Below are 22111 nucleotides of genomic sequence, written 5' to 3'. Positions count from 1 at the left end.
ATAATTAATTGAAAGAGTTTGGAACTGTTCGTAATGTTTGCTGTTCCTAGTGGTTCATAATTTGGAGAAACTTTTGCAAGACTTCCGATAAAGACAATTCGGGTTCGGAACCACTTTGCAAGCAACGTCTCTCGATTCAGTCCATAAGTCAGGCCAGTCCATTTGTCTTAAACAAAATGTTTTCTCAACTTAGACGAGAACATGAGACCGCTCGCAATTTGTCACAATTCTGCTACAGGGGAAATAAAAGGGCGAGTGCAGCTGTTAGAGGTTATAAGACCCCAACGAAACAATTAACATTTTAACGAGAAGCTGGAGAGAAACGTCAACAGAACCGGGAATCGGAGAACAAGAGACTGCAGTTACCTCCTGCTCATGATGTGAGAAAGCCGAAGCAGCGACTGAGGTTTGGAGTGTTTGAGTGGGTGAACGAGAGGTTGCCTATCACTCATGACTGAGCGAGAAACCCTGTCAAAAGCAATCTTTTTTTTCCACGCCAGCAGCACCAGCCAATTCTTTCCGTCTGTTGCTCTGTGAGTGTATTTCAGAGGGAAAAAGTTGTGCGGTGCCAGTGAGCAAAGTCTGCTTCTGCAAACACACATGAGCAAACTGCCTAAATTCTCTCTCTCTGCTGGGTTTTCTCTGCATTTAGTCTGCAGCGAGAGCAAAAGTTGTCCAGAACTCCACAAAGAGGAAGGACAGAAGAAAAAAGAAAAAAAAAGGGTTGACGAGGGCCTCAGAACCGAGACCTCACAGATTTAGCATGAAAACATGATATTCAAAGACAGAGACAGAGAATCGGGCTGATATACATATATATGAACTTTTATTGTAATTTCAATAAAACTTGTTTATGCAGCGTGATGAAACCTAATCGTGCCGTCACGACTCCTAAAACAATTTGCTGCTACATTAATCATGCTACACGTCGTGGCAAGACGTATCAATAGCAATATAACTCACATCTGGACAGCGGATCAGAACAACGTCGCATCTTATTCTTCTCTAAGTTTCAGATGGAAGCCATCCGACACTGGAGACAGAAGGATATTTAGAGTACACCAAAACTCCCCACACATGTAATTTTATTCATATGTAACCCCATATAATATTTTATTCATATACATTAGACCTCCAAAAAATCCATCCGTGATTGAGGAGCCGGCGCTGCTTCAGACTGACGGTGCTGAAGTCTCAGGGAGACGGAAAACATGAGCTTCGAACGTGTACGTTCTCATCTCTCCTCCATCACTCTGTCTTTTGACTGGTTGAGTTCAAAACTTAAAAAAAAAAAAAAAAAAAAAGTGGAAGCTAGCACATATAGCATTGTAGCATGTGCATCAGATGGCGCCTAATCTCATTTAGCATGATGTGCAGCACCTTAATCTCCTTTTTACACCCTTGCAGCGCGATGGCAACCCCTCCCACCCCTACCGCTGCCGCCACTTTAAACCAAGATAAGTATATCAGAGCTGCCAGGAGGATGAATCCCCAGCCTGCCAAGAACACAAGCTTGCCTTTCTCATCAATCAATTTGACAAGGCCAGGCACAGAGCAGAAGCTTCTGGCAGCCCGCCCCGCCCTTCACCCCCCCGCTGCCCCTTCCCCTCTCTTCCGATCTGTTTCGGAAAAATCCTGCACAACTGTACCAAAACGGAACAAACAACTTGAAGGGGAACCGAGACGGTAAGGGCAAATGGGGGGGGGGGGGGCAAAGAGAAGGTCATAACTATTAATGCTGCGCAGTATTCATAAGGTGTTGGTGAGCTCAAACTACTACTGAAGGGAAATGTGAGTTGAAGAAAGAAAATCTAGCTTGTGATGTGTGCTGTTGCAGGATGCTGTTTGCCTTGGTTGTTTTTTTGCGAGTGGTGGAGGATGCATATACAGAAGAGACAGACGAGCCAAACAGAAAGTAAATAAGGCATGCAGACCAGAATGGCGCACTGGCAAAAGCTATGTTTGATCTGCTGCTTCATCCCTCTGCAGAAGAACAAGGATTTGTTCTGGACAGATGCTGCGATTCCACCAGTGATCGTGTGATGCCTGCTCCATTAAGGACATCACAGATGCACGCACCGCAGATAGATGCGAATCTTGGGGTGAAACCAGAATCAGATTACATTTGATCTGCGATACTTATTCTGACAGCTGCACGGATGGGGCGGGTGTCACATAGCATTAGACGAGAATGCGCCCTCGTCTGCGACAACAGATTCTGTGAAAAACAAAGGTTGAGGCGCCGCGCGGGGGAAAGCTGACCAACAATCAATCACATCCTCTTTTTTTTTGCTCTCGGTAACACTCGCTCACGGGTCATGGAGTTTTTTGTGTTGTTGTTTTTTTTAACTGTAGAGAAATGAAGGGAACCCAGAAAAAAAACTTTGCTCTGCTGAGCCACACAGAAACTGCTACATTCCCATCTGGTATATTCCAATGCTACATTGGCAATAAAAGAAGCATGTCATTATAAAAAAGAGGGGAAAAAATAAAATAGCTGCTTTTAGGAATATGTAATTAACAGAGTAAACTTGATCACAAAAACATGTCTTGTTTTGGTCCAGTCAGTTTTGCCAGAATGCTCTTATTGTGATTTGGGGCATCGGGAGCCAGACGGTGCTGACTACTTGAATAATAGTGCGGCATGATGTCAGGCTGTCACCCTGTTGAAGCTTATGACCTGGAAGACACTTTTACAAAAACACAGACAAACGTAGCTCGAGCTGCATTCTGAGGAAAGTCAGAGAGCTGCAGGCCGGAGTCAGCAGAGCAGGCTGCTGCGCATCGAGAGAGAGCCGCCTGGAGGAAATACGAGTGTGCTGAATTTAATTGTACCCCGTATTAAAGGTGATTAGTTTATAATAAGTTCAGTTTGTAACGTTCCAACATGCACAATTGTGGTCAATGTACTGATTTGACTCCTAGACGAGGCTGTCCTAGGTGAGCAAATAACTTGATCATCAGAATCAACTGGTGTTTAGAGAAAAATAAAAAAAAATATGTCAGACTAAAGTTAGTGCAACTTTTTGGACTAGCGACAGGAAATAACGAGTCTCCTCCGCTGCTGCTGAAGACGTCTGGGATAATGTCCTGTTTTTGTTTTTTTATTCTGTATAACAGACTTCAGTCTAAGCTGTCCTCTGTCAGTGTCTGCTGGAAATGTGAGGTGAAGAAAACGCGAGTTTCTCCGGTGTCACAGCAGCTAGTCGAACTCGACTCAACTTTCATCACGTTGACCTCGACTTTAAACAACACGAAGCCATGCAACCCCTAATGTACACGACCTATGCATAGCACTTGTGGTGTAAGCCTAGGATACCATGGAAACCCATCCCATAATGCTCTCTACCAGCCGATCTGCAGGCTCATTGTAGCACATCTTCTACCCAGGTGCTGAATTTTATTCATCCGTCACCATGGAGGTGAATTTAACGATCGGATGGGTGAGAGAATACTTTACATGTACAGAGCGTTTACATCTGTTCACTGTTCCTCAAGTGCAATAGCTGGACAGTTTTTGTCAAGAATTTTTTAAAATATATTTTTGATTTGAATATGTACTGGTTATAATTGAAATCATGATCAAGCAGCATCAGGCGACGTCCAACTCGAATATCTCAGAGACTCAAAATCTCCCTCGACAACATGGCCAAATGTTGAACATGATAACTGAGAGCAAATACTTCCAGCACAATGAGCAAAGACTATTCACACAAACTAAAGCCAGGAAGCCAAACAGTCGAGCACGAAAAGCCCAACATAAACATATCTTTCCATATCTGCATGCCTGTGAATTACACTTTTCACTCCCAAGCAGGCCAGCTAATATAATAATCCCAACACAGTCAAATGAGCATTAATCTGCTCATCACACATCCAGGCGGTTGACAACACAATGTGAAACTAATAACCCTCTGCTAATGTGCTTGTGTTTTTAATAATTGGCATTCATCCTAGGAAACGGCAAAGCAAAGTAATTTCTGTTGGAGCTTCTGTCTCAACCTGAGCCGCCACAGATATGCAAACACACAGCAGGAAAGAAGCTCAGCCGGGGCGGAACGGATGGCTGCTCAAATACAAATATTCTTTTGGTGGTGATGTAGTTTGCAGTCATAAAATAGGAGTTAGGTTCAAGTCATACGAGAACAAGAATACGGTTTATTCATTACTAAAGCGATAAACTCTCCCCCCCCAGCAGTAATGTTTGTTTGAATGTTTATGCAATTAAAATGGTGCAGAAAACTTTCATCTTGTGAGGATTTGGTTTTCCGTGGGTTTATTTAGTTCCTGTGTCTCCTCGTCTGCCCCTGATTGCTCCCAGCTGTGTCTCGTATCCCACCTGTGTCGGTGTTTCCTGCACCCCCCCCCCCCCCCCCCGCCCCCCGTCAGGTCCTTGTCATTGCAGTCGTGTCAGTTCCTCTTGTCTGCTGTGTTTCATTCGTTGCTATCAGTGTCAGAGCTCCTTGCCTTTTACTCACCAGTGCTGCCTGGACCTTGTACCCTTTTAGGATTTCATTAGAACCATCATTTTTTGCACTTCAACCTATACGGGTCCACCGCGTCAATCAACCCAATTCATGACACATCTCTGAATATGCAACACAGGCACTGCATGAAAAACAGACTTTTTCCTCTCCTCACTGCTGAACATCAAGTAATAGGATTTTTTTAAAATAGCTGCAATAATTTTCTTTATCTTTACGTTTTTTTTCATCATGGTACATCAAGAACAAACTTCAGAGAACATGACAGACATTGCTCTACCAAACTAATCATATATTTGTGTTGTAATAATTCATAAAGGACTGCCAAGTTGAGTAAAAAACATCACATTTCCTCTTCAACAAATGTTTAATTTTCTCTGACTTTAAATGTATCAAAAATATTCTTCGTTAAAGGCAAGTTCTGTTCTGTTTCCAACACGATAAAATCCGCCCAAATAGAGTCAAAGTGAGTCAGGCTTGATTTTTTTTTCTTTTCTTTTTTTCTAAGTTTTGGAAAAAATTTGAAAACCAGTACTCCAATGGGGTGTAATTTTTGGACAGTTCTAGCATGCATCTGTCACAGGAAGAATCAAAGGGAAACATCCTTATTTCCAGTTCAGATAAATGCAGTAGGACCTTGAACTACAAGAGACCGTGGCCAACATGTGATGTTGGGCTTTATATCGTCGGCTATCTGTAATAATCACGCCTAGAACCTCCTGCCAAGCCCTTTTAGGAGGGTCTAATGCAGGTGCTGCGTCTTTCTGGGATTATTAATCCTTTTTAATAAACATGCCTCTATGGAGGATGATGTCCGACTCGGCAAGGACAGAAATTAGCTGCTTATACAAGTGGAAACCCACTAACCACCAACATTACACAAACAACCACATTAGTACATTAACAAAATGTACTAAGGCACTTTATTAAAAAATGCCTTTGTTTTTTGGGATACATTAAAATCAAATCTCTAATGAGACTGGCGGATTTATGCAGTTATCTATGTTCGGTTTAGTTTTATAATATAATTTTTAAAAGTTGCTTAAAGGGGCCATTATGTTCTTGAGTAATATTCATCCCAAGATATTTAAATCGAGTTGGAAAAAGGAAAACGTTTTAAATGCACAGTGAGCAACACACCTCAGGTTCCACTCGCACATAAAACTAAATTAGATAAATTCACAGGATTTTTAGGAGATGGACTTGTACTCAACACAACAAAACAAAAAAAAATTAAATTAGGTCGCACCACAAGACATTTTTTTTACTCTGATACTTTTCAATGGCCTCTTTGTTTTGGTCAAATTCATTTTGATACGTGGAAATCCTGGTGTCACTTTCAGCAGTTGTATTCAATTACAGCATTTCTAACTCGGTTCAAGGGAAACGGTTTAATCCCGTTCTGCGGTGTAAATAAATTCTCTTCTAAACGCCGGGCTGCAGCGTTGCTGGGACCGATCTGTTCGTGATTGTGTTGCGTTCATAAACGCTGCATGTTTAAAACGCTGTTAGATCGGGTAGGCTGCTGAATTTTAAAAAATGCATGTGCCAGAAAGCTTAGATAAATATTCTAATCCTTGTATAAAAACTCCTGCAATGGGGTAATCTACAGAAATGGTCCAAAGGGGGAAATGCCAAACATTTTTACTGACGTAAAGCACTCGGCCGAATGTCTGGCTCTGAAAACGAAACGCAGTGAATCTATAGAGTCAGTAAGAAACTGATTCATGCTTAAGCACATAAACTGCACTGGTAGAAAGTATCGTGGTGAATCATGCTCATCCGAGGAAAAATTGTGGCAGTTCCAGCTGGTGCCTGAATTATTAAACATTCAGTTACATTAGGTAGAAATTTTGGTTGGAAGCTTTTATGCAAAACAGTCACAATCTCTTATGTTTGACTGTACAGCCATCTGCCACGTCTCAGGAATATGTGGTTAACTCTGACAGCTCATAAAATGTTCAATTTCTGCAGTTAGTTTGACAAATGATCTGATTTGTCCAATTCATTTGTCAAACTAATTATTCTGCTGCCCTTTCCAAACAATCATGGGTAAGAGCTTAGCAACGTGTACCAGCTTTGGCAAAACATAAATAAATAAATAAATGTATTTATTTATTCCAATATATAAATAATGGAACTGCCTCCCTTGGAGGATGTTTATTAAGAATGTTGTTTTTATATAATCTTATTGTTTGACAATAAAAATCCTTTATTTGAGACAAAACTCTTTAATTACAAAAAGAAAGAAAAACGTGAGGTCACCCAATAACATAAAAATCTAAGTTATAATTCTTTAAAAACAAGACAAACAGAAACAAGGCTCAGTCTGAGCTATATGGATAAATGTGTCTAAATGTATATGTAGCACAGAAAACAAAATTTAATCTGTTGTAATCCGATAGAACAGACTCAGAAAATTCTTGTTCATCTAAACATTTAGATGAACAAAGTCAGTCAGTAGGCAGTCCATTCTAACAAGCAAGGGGAAAAAACATCATGCAGACTGTAATATTTGTCCCATATATATATATATATATATATATATATATATATATATATATATATATATATCATCTCTTAACTCTGTCACTATTTGACAGGGTGTGCATAAGACTGACATGACACTGTCATAAACTTTACATAGCATCTGTCATGAACATGAAGGAGTCTTTATTAATGTCTATGACTGTTGTCATGAAGTGTCATTCGGTGAATAAAGAGACTTTTAATCCAAAGCTGCTCTGAAACTTGCCTTGAAAGTCCATTAAAAGTGCCAACTTTACATTAAAGTGTCAATATTTACAAAATAATCCAAAATTGGCACTTCTAATGGACTTTTAATCGAACTTTTAAAGCAACTTTGCATTAAAAGTGTCAATAATAACCGAATGACACCAGTCATAGACATTCATAAAGACTCCGTCATGTTCATTTCAGGTGCCATCATGTTTATGACAGCGTCATGTCAGTCCTCTGCACACCCTGTCAAATAAAGTGTTTTTCACTGTGAAATCATTCCCAGAATAATCATACAGCAATTGCGTTCAAAGATGGACGCCTCTTGCTATGACCAACTCAGAGGCAACGTGGGAGTAAGTGTGTCGCTCAAGGACGCCTTGACAGTGTGGCTGAAAAAGCCAGTCTTCTGACTGAGCAGGTACGACTCAGTCAGCTGCAGCCGCTCCTCGGACCACGTGGCTTCACACATGTCCTCACTTCAGATCCACTACAGGCTCAGCATGACTAAAGACAGGTTGTTGAGCTGAAAATGTGTCATGTGTGAGCTTTTTTTTTTTTGTGCTTGTTAAAGCAAAGCATCGACCTCTAAGGTGTAATAAATTTATAGATTTAGTTAACAGTGTGGAAACTTCAAAGTCAGGATTTAGATATGGACATGTATGGATATAGACCGAAAACCTTTTTACAGACTGACTGAAAGTCAAAAACATAATTAACTCTAAACATAAAATATCTTATATGACAAATTGAATATGCATCTGTGCTACATCAGTGCAGCATGTACAGAAGCTGATTAACATGATCATGTTTTCATCTGTGAAGGCAGTTTCTCAACATCTCAGAAGTTGATGAAACTGATGGCAGAGCAGAAAAACTACATTAAAGTTGTCTCATATTTAAAAGTTAATTTTTCGATTGACATTTAAAAAAAAAAAACCATCAGTCATCTACAGTACCTCTTGTAAAGTCTCCGTCTTATATCCTACATTGAACTTGCACACAAGTTAAATGTTGGATAAGCAGTTTAATTATCAAAGTATGTGGGTAAAGAAAACCCATTACCCAAACATAAAAATGTAGCAATAACAAATAACCATACAACTATTTTTTCCTCTATGCCAGTTTCATACGAGTTTGAAGAATAATAAAAAAAATGCACATCACCATGAAAACGCACTCCACTGGAAAACCTGGTGTAACATGTCAGGATAATTTTCTTCAGCAAGAACAAGAAAGCTGAAGAGAGTTGATTGGAAGCTGGTGGAGTTAAAAACAAGGCAATCACCTGTCAGAGGCTGCGGACGGCTTGATTCACCTTTCAGTGGTACAAAGATCTAAATGTACAGCCAAAGCCTGTTATGTCTGCGAATAACAGGCTTTGGCTGAACATTGAATATGATTTAAATCAAAGCATATTCATGAGTTGGAATTGCCAAATTAAAGCCCAGTCCCAAATCTCACTGAAAATCTGTTGCACCACTAACTGGCCGTGAGCCATTTTCTTCAGTCTCCAGTTGTTCGCAGACATAACAGGAAAAGGGGATTCTGCTGAGAATTAAATCAAGGGGCCTGAATACAAAAGAATGCCCGTTTTTCACTTCTTTTTTTTTTTTTGCGGTTGTATTTAACTTGGAAAAATGTGCATTCTTTTAATCTCTGGAAGTCGGCACCTCCTTTCTGCACCATCCTCCCTCCCTACGTGGATAAGGCGTGTATAGACAGTCGATGGACGTTACCCGGGGTGGCATCAGAGAGGAAACATACGAGAACAAAACTTACCTGTCAGTCGCTTGATGCAAGCACTGACAGTAGATGTTGGCTGTTGAGTAAAAACCCAAAGCTTGCTATTGAAATGTACTGATGTGTTTTGTGCAGGACTTCAGTCTGTTTCAAAACAAATACGGCTCACCCAGTTCTCAACTCATGGGAGAGAGGGAAGGTTGGACAGACGGGTGGACGATTAAAGGCTAAATTAATTAGCTGGTCTACCACATAAATCCACCCCCCCTCCCAAAAAAAAAAAATAGAGATGTGCATTACAATGGCAAAATGTGGAAACGTTCAGTTGGTTCGAATGCTGCTTGTTTTTCAAATCCTATTTTCAATGGAAAAGGGAAAAAAATAAAACTTTAGTTTGGATAGCTGATGTCTTTTTTTGTTTCAGTTGTCTCATTGTGGAAAATCTGTTGGAAAACCAACAGAGGAACGATGCTGAAGTATTCTGACATACAGTTATAAACTGTGTGAACGGGTAGTAAAATAGTTACTAATAAAATGGAAGCATTTTTAAACTTTTACAACAAATGAACCAATATGTAGCTGACAAATATCATCACTGGTGCCAACAGCTTCAAAGAAAAGCCCAGTGCCAATAACATACAATAAATTCCCAGAGATAAAACCCCAAAAGGGTATTTCAACGACATGCCGAGAAAAGATTTTCCATTCCGATTGAAGTATTTTACAGGTCCATGGAAAAAAAAAAAAAGAAGTGGTTGGTGCAGAGACATTGATTCCATGCGGTGTCTTCGGGAAGCGCCGCTGGTCAGGTGTTTGTGCTCCCTCAGCGTACCCTTTAACCTGCTGCACAGCTCTGACAGAGGAGGCAGTCAGATGATAATTCGGTCCAGAGCTTTTCCTATTTCAGCGCCGTCACAAAGGGCTGAAACGGAAGAAAATGTTCAAATGGAACTCTGACCAAAAACCAGCCAAATAAAAAAAATCGTCTTTATCCAATTTGGTCACAGTCAGACAAAAAAAAAAGAGTACTTTCTTTGTTTTGTTTTTTTTTTTTTGTTTTTTTTTACATGGCTTTAATGTTCTGTGGATTTAAAGCAGGTTTGAGTTTGGTTGGATGCATAAAGCCAGTGCTTCAGGAGTCAGATGTGTGGTTTCAATATGAACATTCACAAAAGGAATGAAATTAAATGTTTGCCAAAAGAGAGCAGCCTGGTGAACCCGATATGTGTGGAAGGACTTATTAATCCTTTTAAAGTCTTCTGGTTCAGTGTGTCTGTAGAAATGGGGGGGAAAAATATGTATTAGAAAATCCCAGCATTAGAAATAACCAAGGAAGCTGTGCTGCTAGAATATAGGCAAAATAAAATTACTCTGGTCAATTATGTACTAGAATAAGCCAGGAAGTTGGGAAAACTCTGCATTTACTGGACTGATTATTTATTTTACTTAATAAGCAACAAAATAGTAGGACTTTTACAATCGATAACTATGACGTGAAAGTGAGCGGTCCTTCACTGTTCTGGAAACAGGGTGAAAATGACACCGATGGTGAGATGGGGAACTGAAACCACACTTCATGATCCCCTAATACATTTAATTACATATTGAACTTAAACCATAGACCGCCTTCATCATAAGCATTTAAAAATGTAATTTGATATGTGCTTGAGCATGAAAACCTTTCAAACAAAAAGGTTTATAAGGCAGCCTCAATCCTAAACCAAAATCTACAGAATATTTAAACATTTCGTCACCATCCCATTTCTTTTCCCAATGATTATCTTTCAGCTTTATTTTATTTTAGGTCTTTTTTTTTAAGTATAAATCATGACGAGGTGATCAACATTCACAGTGATTCCTGTAAACATCTCAATACCGTCGTGACTCCCGTCCGTAACGTGACGGATCCACTGACACTGTGAGCGCCCAACGACTGAGCGCGGCTCCTAGCATACAGGTGGAGGTTTATAAAGTTTATTTCACATCACCGTGGCAACTGGAAATGATGTCTTCTTCAACCCGCCACCTCGTTCACATCACTTTCTGCCTCCGTGAAATTGTTTTCTTTCCTTTTTTGTCTCCCGTTAATCATGAAATAACATTGATCAGCTGGCTCATTTAAATGAACTGATGTTGACTATTTTTGGTTGAATGTGGGCATGAAGAGGGCAAAACCTGAGGTGGGATGTTTGAGGTACATCTGTGATTTATAAAAGGAAAATTACGTGCTGTTTCGCTTACACATGGTTTTATAAATTTGATTTTTTTTTTTTTGCGTATGACCTTTTTGCTTTTTGGGCGTACCTACATTGTTAGTATTAATCCGAAGCAATCCTTTATCGATGAGACTACAACAACTACGAATGGGACAAAAAAGGGATTTTTTTTTTTGCAAATTATGTTGATTTATGACTACTTGGGGCCCAAATCCAGTTGAAAATGCAAATGTAATTAGTCCCAAAGCCCTGAAAAGAACAATTGTAACACTCATTTTCGCATTTAAAATGTAACTTTTTATTACAGAGTAAAAAAAGGATTAATAAAAACATGACAAGAAGCACTGTGACAGTGTTAAAAGCAGCTCGACCCTTCGCTGGAGCACAGGCAGACTGTCACTGAAACCTATTGAGAAATGTAACTAAAGCTTTACAAGGTTAGTTAAACATTGTTAGTGTTTTCGCTCTGTAAATTAATAAACCTTTGTGAAAAAATGTCAGGAACTTCAAACTTCAACTAGCTGCTTCTTAACAGCAGTTTGTCTAAAAATATAAGTTTTCAGAAAATTATAAAAAATAATGTAGCTTGTAGTGATTAAGCACACAGGGATTTAGGTTATGTGTCTTTTTATGGGGTTTAACTGAGGCACTCTTTAGAGCAGTAGAAAAGATCCAACATGAAGAAATCTGACGATATCAACGTCAAAATTACGGCGTAGCAAAACGTGGAATGCAGGTAAGGCAACAGAAACGAAACATTTAGATAAAAAGGGTCGAGAAACCAGTAAAAAACAATTAGAAACTATGAGCTTATATAACGAGACAGAGGTGGATAAGAGCCACAGGAAGGACTAAAGTTCAGAGTTAAAGCTTTTGGAAGACTTCAAGGCCAAAAGTGGTGCATTCTCTGATTTGGATTGTGCTTCTGAAGTGGGACGACCAAATGCCCAGAGAGGAGAGGAGTTGTGAAGCTGGTCTGAGTGGAAATGAAAGAGTCTGATACAGAATTTGAAGATGAAAATGAACAACAACTGGAACAAAATATACTGGCAGTAGCATTGAAGAAGATTTGGACAGCACCTGCAAAGAAACTGATCCCACACTTAACTTAAAATTTTGCTAGCTGAAAAGGCAGCAAGTTGAAATATTTCACAAAGTGCACCGACAGAGCTACTACATATTTGAGCGCACTATAGTTTGGATTTACCCAAGGATTCAATTAGTCTTTTGACAACTCCTAAAACCTTTGAAGTGAAGAAATGGGAGATAGTATTTTCTATCATTTTGGAGTGGCAAAAGCTACAACTTCATCCTTCAGCTGACACTTTACCTCTACGTATGAACATTGATGGGTTACAATTCTTCAGCAGCTCAAAAACTGAGTTATGGCCTATTTTGGCCATGATTAATTAGTTTCCAAAGAGTGGTGTTATTGTTATTGGCTTGTTTGCAGGCTTGTCCAAACCTGACTCTGTCAAAGAATACTTAGAAGACTTTATTGAAGACCTGAAGTCAGTAACTCAAGAGGGTTTGCAGTACAAATGAAAACATTTTAATGTTTTACTTCCAGGTGCCCGTATCTGTGATGCACAGTTTGAAATGTAACAAATGTCCTTCTGGCTGCAGCTCCTGTGAACGCTGTGCAGAGCACAGCCTTTACATGGAGAACAAGGTTGTGTTTCCTGATTGTACAGCACCTCTACGAACAGATGAAACTTTTGAACTTTTCATAGATGAAGACCACCAAGCCGAAACAAGTTTCACCCTTGATTCGGCTTGGCGTAGGAATGGTGTCGAGCTATGTGCTTGGCGTGTTAAAAAAAGTTATAAGTTTGTGGATCAAGGGACGCTTTAAGGTGATGTCTATCTGAATTACCATGTCTATTCTAATCACTTGAAATGAACCAGAGGTAATCTTCCAAGAAATGTTTCTCGAAACCACGGTCACTGATGGAATACAGTCAACGGAAGACAACCGAATTCAGACAATTTCTGTTGTATGATGGCCCAGTGGTTCTTCAAGGACGACCATCAGCCACAAATGTACAACGACTTTCTGTTGCTCTCGGTAGCATTGAGAATTATTCTCAGTTGTTGCAAAAATAAATAAATAAATAAATTTGAGTAATTTTGTATTTATTTTTATCCATTTCAGGTTGTTCTTTTTTAGTGATCGACAGAGGTACAAAGTTGTTAGATTCTGATGGTCATTTCAGATCCTCCAAAGATGGAATTTTTTTTTCATCTAGCGAAGAAGATGGATCCACCTTCACCTCAATTAGAATATACTACAACTGGCTCTAAACGTGCGTAGTCCCGGTTTACACAGATGTTTACACAGATGTCCCCATTGCAACCTCTACTATGGGAAGACCCAGCACAACTCTTGCTGCAAGGCGTGGGAGAGAGGTCATCGTTACACGACTGGCTACGCTTCTCAAGGAAATCGGGGAACCGCAGAAACTGCACGCACACTTGCTGAATAAAGTCAAAAACCTGCTTTACCATCGGTGGAACCACTGGAGGGAGCTGTGTGAGCACAGCTGGTGATGTCCTGGTCATGAATGAGAAGCTGTGCGACTCACACGTGTTTTACAGAGAAAACCTGCCTTTCCATGTATAAACTTCACCTCCCGTATCCTTAACATTTATTTACACCTTCGAAAGCAATGCTGAAAGTCTAATTTTTGTTCTGTTTGACATTATTTGTTTTAAAAAAGCTAATTTAGAGATTGTTTTGTGATTATGTGTTTATACCAGGAATTAGCCTTATCCCAACAGCTTGTTTCGCTTGTGTACTGTATATTAGCATAGCAGCGATGCTAACGACTTAATTAGCGTATGAAAAGATCGCTAAAATGACAGTTTATTAGTAACAGCTAAGGTTAACGCTTCTGTATATTTTCTAGTACTTTTTGGTGCATTTATTTTCCATAAAGAAAATTTATTTTGTTTGAATTATTTCTCTGAGCTTTTCAAACGTAAAATTGTCAAGAATTGTAAGTTGTCAAGAAGACCGTAATAAAGAGCAAGACGCTTGGTTTCCAGGCTCATTAAAATTAAGTTTGGCATATTGTATTATTTTTATGTAGCCCAAACAATTATATATTTCCTAAGTAATTTTTAGTTAGTTGTATATGGGTCAGGGGGGCCTGCAGCTGTATGGACACCACCACCATCTGTCCTCCCCCTTCTCTGGGACAAAAGGGTTTGCTTTACTTTCATGTCCTTATTTCGCATAATTTGTAAAAAATAAAATAAAATGCGGGCCATACGTGTTACGCCTGCATATGGTTTAGGTTTGTACTGGTTTTGTGTGACATGCACATGATGCACGTCGGAGATGTGGTTGTGCTCTTGCGGGTCAGGTGCAGTGATGGTGTTGTGGGTACCCTCCGATAATATCCTGCAGGCACCTCTGATATGGGTTAACTATATTAAAGTTGGGTATGTATATCCTAATGTTGGATTCGGAGCCCACCTCAGACCTTTTTATCGTCAAGGGAAGCAATCCAAATCCATACTGAGCTTCAAACCGAGTCTAATCACTGAAACAGTCCTGACACTCTGCGCCTACAGCCAGTAGAAAGAATTTGTGGCGTAGAAATCACACTCACCTTTTCCTGTAACACAGTTAATCAAAGCTCTACCACCCTGTCATATAACCAGGCAGTACAGGAAGCATAAATACTCAAGGATCAAAACTTTTCCCTGACAATTAGCGTGGAACCGTTTCCTATTTCAGGTGACGATTACACAGATGACCTGGAAGTACACTTTACATTACATACAATTATAATTTATTAAAATAACTTCATTGTACATCACTTCAAAAAAAAAACATCTAAACTTGGGAGATCTGGCATAAAATATAGTAGTGTCTCTGACATGAAGACACTGCAAGTGCCGAAACAGCAGCTAAAAATCATTTAGCAGAAAAAAAAAAAAACATGCTGCCTCTAAAGCTAAAAAACTGGACTTCCAGTCTGAATGTGGAATGATTTGAACTAACAAGTTTGCTTGCCTTACTTAGCAAAGAGATAAACTTTTCAAACTGAGTTGTACAAGCTTGTCTGGAGGAACCTAAACTTATGGTTCTTGTGAGGCAGCAGCACGGTTGAACGTCCCTCTGTTACCAACACACATAAATCAAGGAAAAAAAATACAAACGTAATGGATATGGATTTCCTCCGATACATCAAGATAATGCACATGAAATTCACTTTCAATAGATTAACGACAACAGAAATTAGTTTGCACATTAAACTTATCTCATTAATTCACTGAGTTTCTGAATAATACAGTATGCTTGAGAGACATATCTGAAATACTCTCCCAAACCACAGTGTGTCTCAAACTCTCTCTCTGTGTGTTTCTCTCTCTCCACACATGCAAGTTCTCACACAGAAAATAAATAAACACTTTTCTGTGTGTAAAAAATCATATCATCCATCATGAGTCCACTTTAAAGCAATGTTTCATTTGTGAAAGCTCATAATAGTCACATATTAAAAATCATCAATGAAGACATATCAGTTACAGTAAAGTCTATAATAGGATCATATACTAATTTGCCCTTTTTTTAAATCAAAAGCTTTGAAGTAAAATATAACTGAGAAGCGAATGATATGTAACTGTAAAACTATTTTTGAATTTTCTGTTTTTTAAAGACATTATGTAAATTAACCCTTTTTGAGTAAACACATACCTGGAGTGTTGCCTTTACTCATTCAGCAGAGGCTAAACGGTTGCTTCTGCAATGTAACCGAAACTTCTCCTTGGACTATCAGTCTCCAGACAAGCTTTTGCCTCGCAGAGCGCCCGTCTCCTGTTCCTCACCCACTCAGCTCCTTCAGACTAGCAGCAGCAGCAGCAGTTGGCAAACACTTGGGGTACTCAGCTTATCACGCTAAAGGACTCTCTGTGTGGTCGAGCCGAACTGTCAAAATCAGTTTTCATTAACCGTAGAATAGAAATTACGAAAATGAATTTGCTTATTGGAAACATGCACAGGATCAACAGCCGGATGTTATTACTGGTGAAAAACAACAAAAGAGACAAATGAGTAGAAGGAAGGCAGTCTGTTTAATTGGCTCATCAAGTATGAGAGGCTGCCCATAAAAAAAAAAAAATAAATAAACAGCTGTCAGTTACGGCTATGATGCAAAGTCAAATACCTTTTAACAAACAACAGAACAAATGAAGATAACAGATACCTGATTGTGCCATTTGTGCCTATGAGCCTGTAAAGTACATTACATTACATTCACTTTTAACTGTTAATATTAGTTAGCATTTGTTAAGTGTTAAGAAAACTGTTTGGGCTAAAGAATGCATGTTCAATATTCTTTAGCCCAAATAAGGTTTGCATCTTATAATGAAGAAAACTAAGCTGTGTCACTCACTCTCCTGTCCAATGGCACATAAAGTAAACCAGAGAATAAAACATAAATATTGCTAAAGAAAAAGCCCTTCAGAATGAAAAAAGGCCTGTACTCCTTCACGTCATGACAGATTCTTAAGTCTGAGGTAATAAATAAATTACCTTTGCATTGAATTACGAATGCAAATTCAATGCTTAATTGTCCCCTGCTAACAATTAAGTAAATTAGTGTTGTTCCCTAAAATAGTCAGTTCTTAGCCAAACACTTAACTGCACTTTCATCCTGTGAACAAAGGATTGTACATCAGCAGTTTGGCGATCTTAAGGAATTTTTTTGTTTATTTTTATCTTCCCATCATAAAAGAAAGTAGATTCAAATAAAAGGTTGTTAATGCTGGCTCCAGTGTAACGACAAGTTCTTCAGGATGCTGTACAGCAGATCAAATTTTTACAGTCCGACTGTAAAAGTGCTTCATGTTTACGTCAATAAGGAAAAAGTTTCCCTCTTATTAAAGTATTGAAATTATGATTTAGTGCTACACAAATTGCTCTGCAGCAATCTTACATTTGAACAAGCTAACCTTCCAGTGTTTTCCAATTAATGTGCGTTACATTGCAGATAATCACATTAGAACTCAGTATTTGCTGCTCACCTTAAGTTTGAATGTGTAGCACATAAACAGATCTATATTCCCCATAACTCAACCTGATATTTTTAACTTGCACTGAGTTTTTTTATTGTACGGCCTTATATTTCCCAACATTCTCTTTTGTCTCCACATAAACTTGACAGAAGAGAAGTAAGAAACTTTTCTTGAAAGACAAAAGAAAAACAACAGGTCGATCAAACACAATCTATGTAACCTCTCCCGCGTTGGAGGAAATTTTGTCAGGCTGAATCTTGACAAACTGAGGATAAAAATTCAGCGATAGGACTCACGATAAAGGCTTTTTCTGGTAAAAAAAAAAACTAAACAAAATCTAACAGAGTCTCATACAGTCCTTTTGAAACTGAGAAAGTGAATAAATCTAGAAGCTTGTGAGTTTAGTGATGTAATCGGATTGCCACCCTCCCTCTGCAGCAGGTATTTAGATTATGGTTTTTTAAAAAAAGTCCACAGAGAAGTGGGACATTGAGGACCTGATGGACAATCAGTTCTCGCATCTTTTTGTCAGTAAACAAACATGACTTAACTTGACCCTATGTGCTGGTTGATAAATGTGTAAATCAAAACATTTTCAAAATTTCTGTTCATGACAAACAGGGAAATGCAAAACTGCTGGTTTCTTTTACTTTTTATTTTTCCTTACAAACAAGTAAAGTCGCATGGACCCCACACACACATTTACAATAAAATATTACCTCCCAGGAGAATAGGCATATTGTTAAAATTCAACTTCAGGTTTCCCTGGTTACCTACAGCAACTCACCTCACCGCGTCCTCCAAGCTGAACCACACCGCCAGGCGGGTTTACGACGTACGCGTGTGCTCTGCCAAACGGCGAACATGACTTGTGCCAGAAACAGAACTTCCTCGTTTAATGGTGCTAGTGGCTCAGTTGCAGTAACTGCATTAGAGGAAGATGATTGGACCGCAGATGTGTAAAGCGTCTTTGCTGGAAAGAAGTCAAAGCGGAGGCTGAAGTTGACATTTTTCAAAATATTTTCAAAATTAAATACACTACAAACTGCATGGGAATCTCAACGCACCAGTCAAGTCTCAGAGAGCCGCACGGAAGAGAGAAAATATGTATGAGCCTGGCGAGTCGTCCATTAGCCACTCCTGCTCGAGCCGATGTGGACAGAACAAAGGCTCCGTATACCCCTAAACCATACAAATGCGTTTTGCTTTAAGTGGACAAACAGGTTTGCCATTATGCATATGCATAAGTAATGGTCAGATGCAATATATGTTGAAACCTCTGAAACTAGATTACAATGATTAATTTGCCTCTAAAAGTATTTGACAGTTATTTGTGAATGGTTGTGATCTCATATGTCTTCATATTTCAAAGTGTGCTGCAGCAGAAGCTTAGTTTTAAATGCTAGGAAGACACTTTGCCCTCCACCTACACCACAGAAATAAGGGCTAAAGATGGGATGGACCTGGACTTTTTTATGAATCTGAAAAGGTTTCAATCATAAAGCCCTCCTCCAATCTTCTGTTGAATGGGTTGTTGAAGTATCACCAGTCTGGTTCTGAAACTTGACATTTGTCATACGTTTGTCTTGAATGACGAAGCAAATGCAATGCAAACAATGTAGTGCTAAGATTCAACCTTGGAGCAAAAAAACTGAGCCAAACTGCAGGCGGAAAAAACTCAAACGTGTATACTCTACAAACACTTATCTATGCAACTAGTCAATGTGAAGACATAGCTCAGCTTGTGTCAGTGTGTATTGTGATTTGTAGTGGAAAAGCACCTTTACTGCTGTAGAAATAAAATCTATTCAGATTTAGTGAATAATGTATATGGATAGGCTTCAAGTTTATAGTGCGTGAAACATGGAAAGAGTTCAAGATAAAAAAGTAACAAAATACCACTTTGAATGCTCATCCATCCATCCATCATCTTACTCTAAGATCTGGCTGGTATATGATGTGGTGCGATGTATATTGACTTTCTCACAAAAAAAAACAGCAGGTCAGTGCGTTGGTTTTCAACTGTAAAGTTTTGTTTTGAAAATAAGAACAACTACTTAGATTATCTGAATAAACTTAAAAACAGAGCAGTAAAAAAAGATTATGCTAAAGATAATATTTTTACAACATTTACGAGAAGTCCAACAACACATTTAGTTTAGCAGCTGGTCCATTTCCGTCTGCAGTGCGTCTTTTATTACGCTCTAAACGTTACCAAAGCTACAAGGACAAATTGCACTGTGCAATCCAAACACCCAAACCAATCAGTATTCATAAAGCATGTTATTTAATGTTCACAGTGCACCATATTTTCATTGTAGCTTTTATTTTGAAAAATTACAGGAAGTAAAGTTAATCGTGGTAATTATTAAAACCGGTAAACTCCAGTTTACCCCAGTAATTAAACTCCCCCAAGGAAACTCAGACAAACTGGTCTTTGTTGCTGTGACTAGCAGGCGCGTCTTAGGAGAACTATTTTATTTATATGTGTTGACACCATCCAAACAAGATGCTCACAGTAATCAAAAGCATTCTCATGCAGATCAAGGTGATCAAGCAACTTTCAGTCATTTGAAACAGCCATAACATTTTGAATAAAGGCTGCGTCATTAGCTATGAATGGGCATTTAATTCTTTTCACTTTATTATTTCTGTTTAATTTACAAGGACAAAGTGTGGGCAGAATAAAAAAAACTTTAACTAGGTGGGCATTAGAAGCATTTGGTCCGAATGAAAAGAATTCTTTCTGAGCTCCAGGGACAGTCTCCTAGCTAGGAAGGAGAATTGTTCAGACCCTTTTGTAGACACTCGGTCTCTTTGACAGGGAAAGCCAGGTGGTGTATTACAGGCTTGTGCTGCAGAACACATGGCTCAGAGGAGCTGAATTGAGAAAAGAAAGGTGAAGGTAAAATAGTTTCTTTTTTTGAAGGTGGTGTTACTTTGGTATCATCTATTCATACGGTGTCTATACAGCACCAGTTCTGTCAAATGACACGATCTAGAAACTGTGTTGTGAATTAGAAACAACCTTGGTTATTACCGTCGCCATTGTTCAACACTGTAGATCTCTGCTATAATTGAAATGGGAATGTGTCCAACCTCCATAGCAGTTTCTATATCCAACAGCCATAAAAACAGCATCCATTAGCCCTGGCACAGACAAATGTTTCGCTCTACACTATTGTGGTCAATTGACTTCTCAGTCAGAAACACTCTCCTTTTTTATTTTTAGTTTGTTTTTTATTTTGCAACCGTCCCATCTTGGCAATCCAAGTCTGCAATATGGAGAAGGTGATAGCCCCACAGGCTAGAGACAGAGTTGCTTTACAAAAAGTAACTCTTCATATTGTAATCCTGATCGCACCTGATGCAAAACATCCAAGTGGGCAGGCCACATTAACATAATAAACTGTGGGTTTCTGACTTTCAACCGTTTGGATTATACGATTGTCGGTGTGTGTGTGTGTGTGTGTGTGTGTGTGTGTGCGTGTGTGTGTGTGTGTTTGGTGGGGTGAAGGTTTGTTTAGTTAATTCTCTGTTAGAAAATGAGGTTTTAACTAAAGAGAAGGGATTTTATGATGTACACTCAGGGGCTGATTGCATATCAGGAGCTCCTTTTCTTTATTACAGACTCGTGACCTCCACCAAACGACAATCTGCACATTATCTGCCAAAGACCAAATGAGGGCTACAAGTGGCGAGGCAGATTCTTCTTCCATGGCACTGGAGACACTTTAGTCGGAAAACATTTGCAGTAGATGCCAGTGAGATCATTCCAGGCCACAGTTTGATTTCTGACTCTGTTAATATTTGCGCTGAAGGAAAAAACGCAAACAGTCCCAACCTACTGCTGCTGACATAATGTGAGAAAATAGGTGGTAAATCAACATATAACTGCAAATTTCTAAACTGATTTTCTCTTTTCTGACTGAATTGAACTGCAGGTCAAAACCTTCCTCTATGTTCAGATTCCTGTAAATATTGTGAAGATGACTTTCCTTTCACATCTAGTGTATATTAACCCATCTTACTTCATCGTGCCAAGGCTCGAATAGGAAGCCTTGGATTCTTGCACAAACTGAGAAACCTCAACTCAGTGGTGTATTCAAACCTGAAGAGTGAGTGATACTAGAGTATTAGCATCTACTGACACTTGTAGTACTTCCACATGCCATTTGTGATCCAAATGTAAATATAACGGCAAACAACCAATGAGCAAAAAATGCAGCAATTCTTCATAGAGAACATCGCTTTTTTTCTCTCTCTCTCTTTCACATTCAAGGAGACAATTGGAAAATGTGTGTATTACTGCCCCGCATGAGGTTCAAGTAAGAACAGTGTATCTGAGTGGAAGACTGCCATTGACCTGACAAATAAACCATAAGGCTAGTGTGGAGTATGTGTGTGCGCATGAGTCCAAAACAGACAACCATGTTGGACAGTATGTACATCGAGTTTCTTAGGCATGAGAGTTCTTATAATACCAAAACAAAACTTGTACTAAATGCCTGGTATTACGGCTGTCACTTTTATTTTCTCCAAACAGCTTTAAACAAAATCTTACCGCACTTATCTAGACTGAGCGGCTACTTAAAGAGTTCATATTTTTATAGATCTGCTGGGGAAACCCCTTCAAAGTGCCAGAGCCATGTGAGAGAGTGCAGTAACGTTGGTGAAACACCGCCCAGCTTTTCATCTTTTCATTGAGCATAACATTGAATGAATCTAATCATTCATTTAAGCCAGTGAGTTTGAATGGAAACACATCCTGGCTTATTAAACACATCAGAAACAGCAGCAGAAGCCTAATCTAAGTAAAGCATGTTATCTCTTACTTCCACTAAGCATGTAAAGCATGGTTTGGGGACTGAACGGTTCTGCCTACGCTGGAAAGATCAAGAA

At 39.0% G+C, this 22111-nt stretch overlaps 1 long non-coding RNA gene and 1 pseudogene across 1 annotated transcript in view; both read left to right on the top strand.

Moving 5' to 3' along the window:
• The first annotated feature begins 320 nt into the window (after positions 1–320).
• LOC148155609 (uncharacterized) overlaps positions 321–22111 on the top strand; it is a 50900-nt gene continuing 29109 nt past the window's right edge. The window contains exon 1 of the long non-coding RNA XR_015765257.1: positions 321–1686. This is a non-coding gene — a long non-coding RNA (uncharacterized LOC148155609). The remainder of the gene's footprint in view (positions 1687–22111) is intronic.
• On the top strand, positions 12063–14250 carry LOC148155610 (uncharacterized; annotated as a pseudogene).

This window comes from Poecilia mexicana, unplaced genomic scaffold (genome assembly GCF_051168715.1).
Source record: "Poecilia mexicana isolate PSO_F unplaced genomic scaffold, ASM5116871v1 scaffold_14, whole genome shotgun sequence".
NCBI lineage: Eukaryota > Metazoa > Chordata > Actinopteri > Cyprinodontiformes > Poeciliidae > Poecilia > Poecilia mexicana.
The sequence above is the reverse complement of the archived record's forward strand: the minus strand, read 5'-3'. Positions and strand labels throughout refer to the sequence as shown.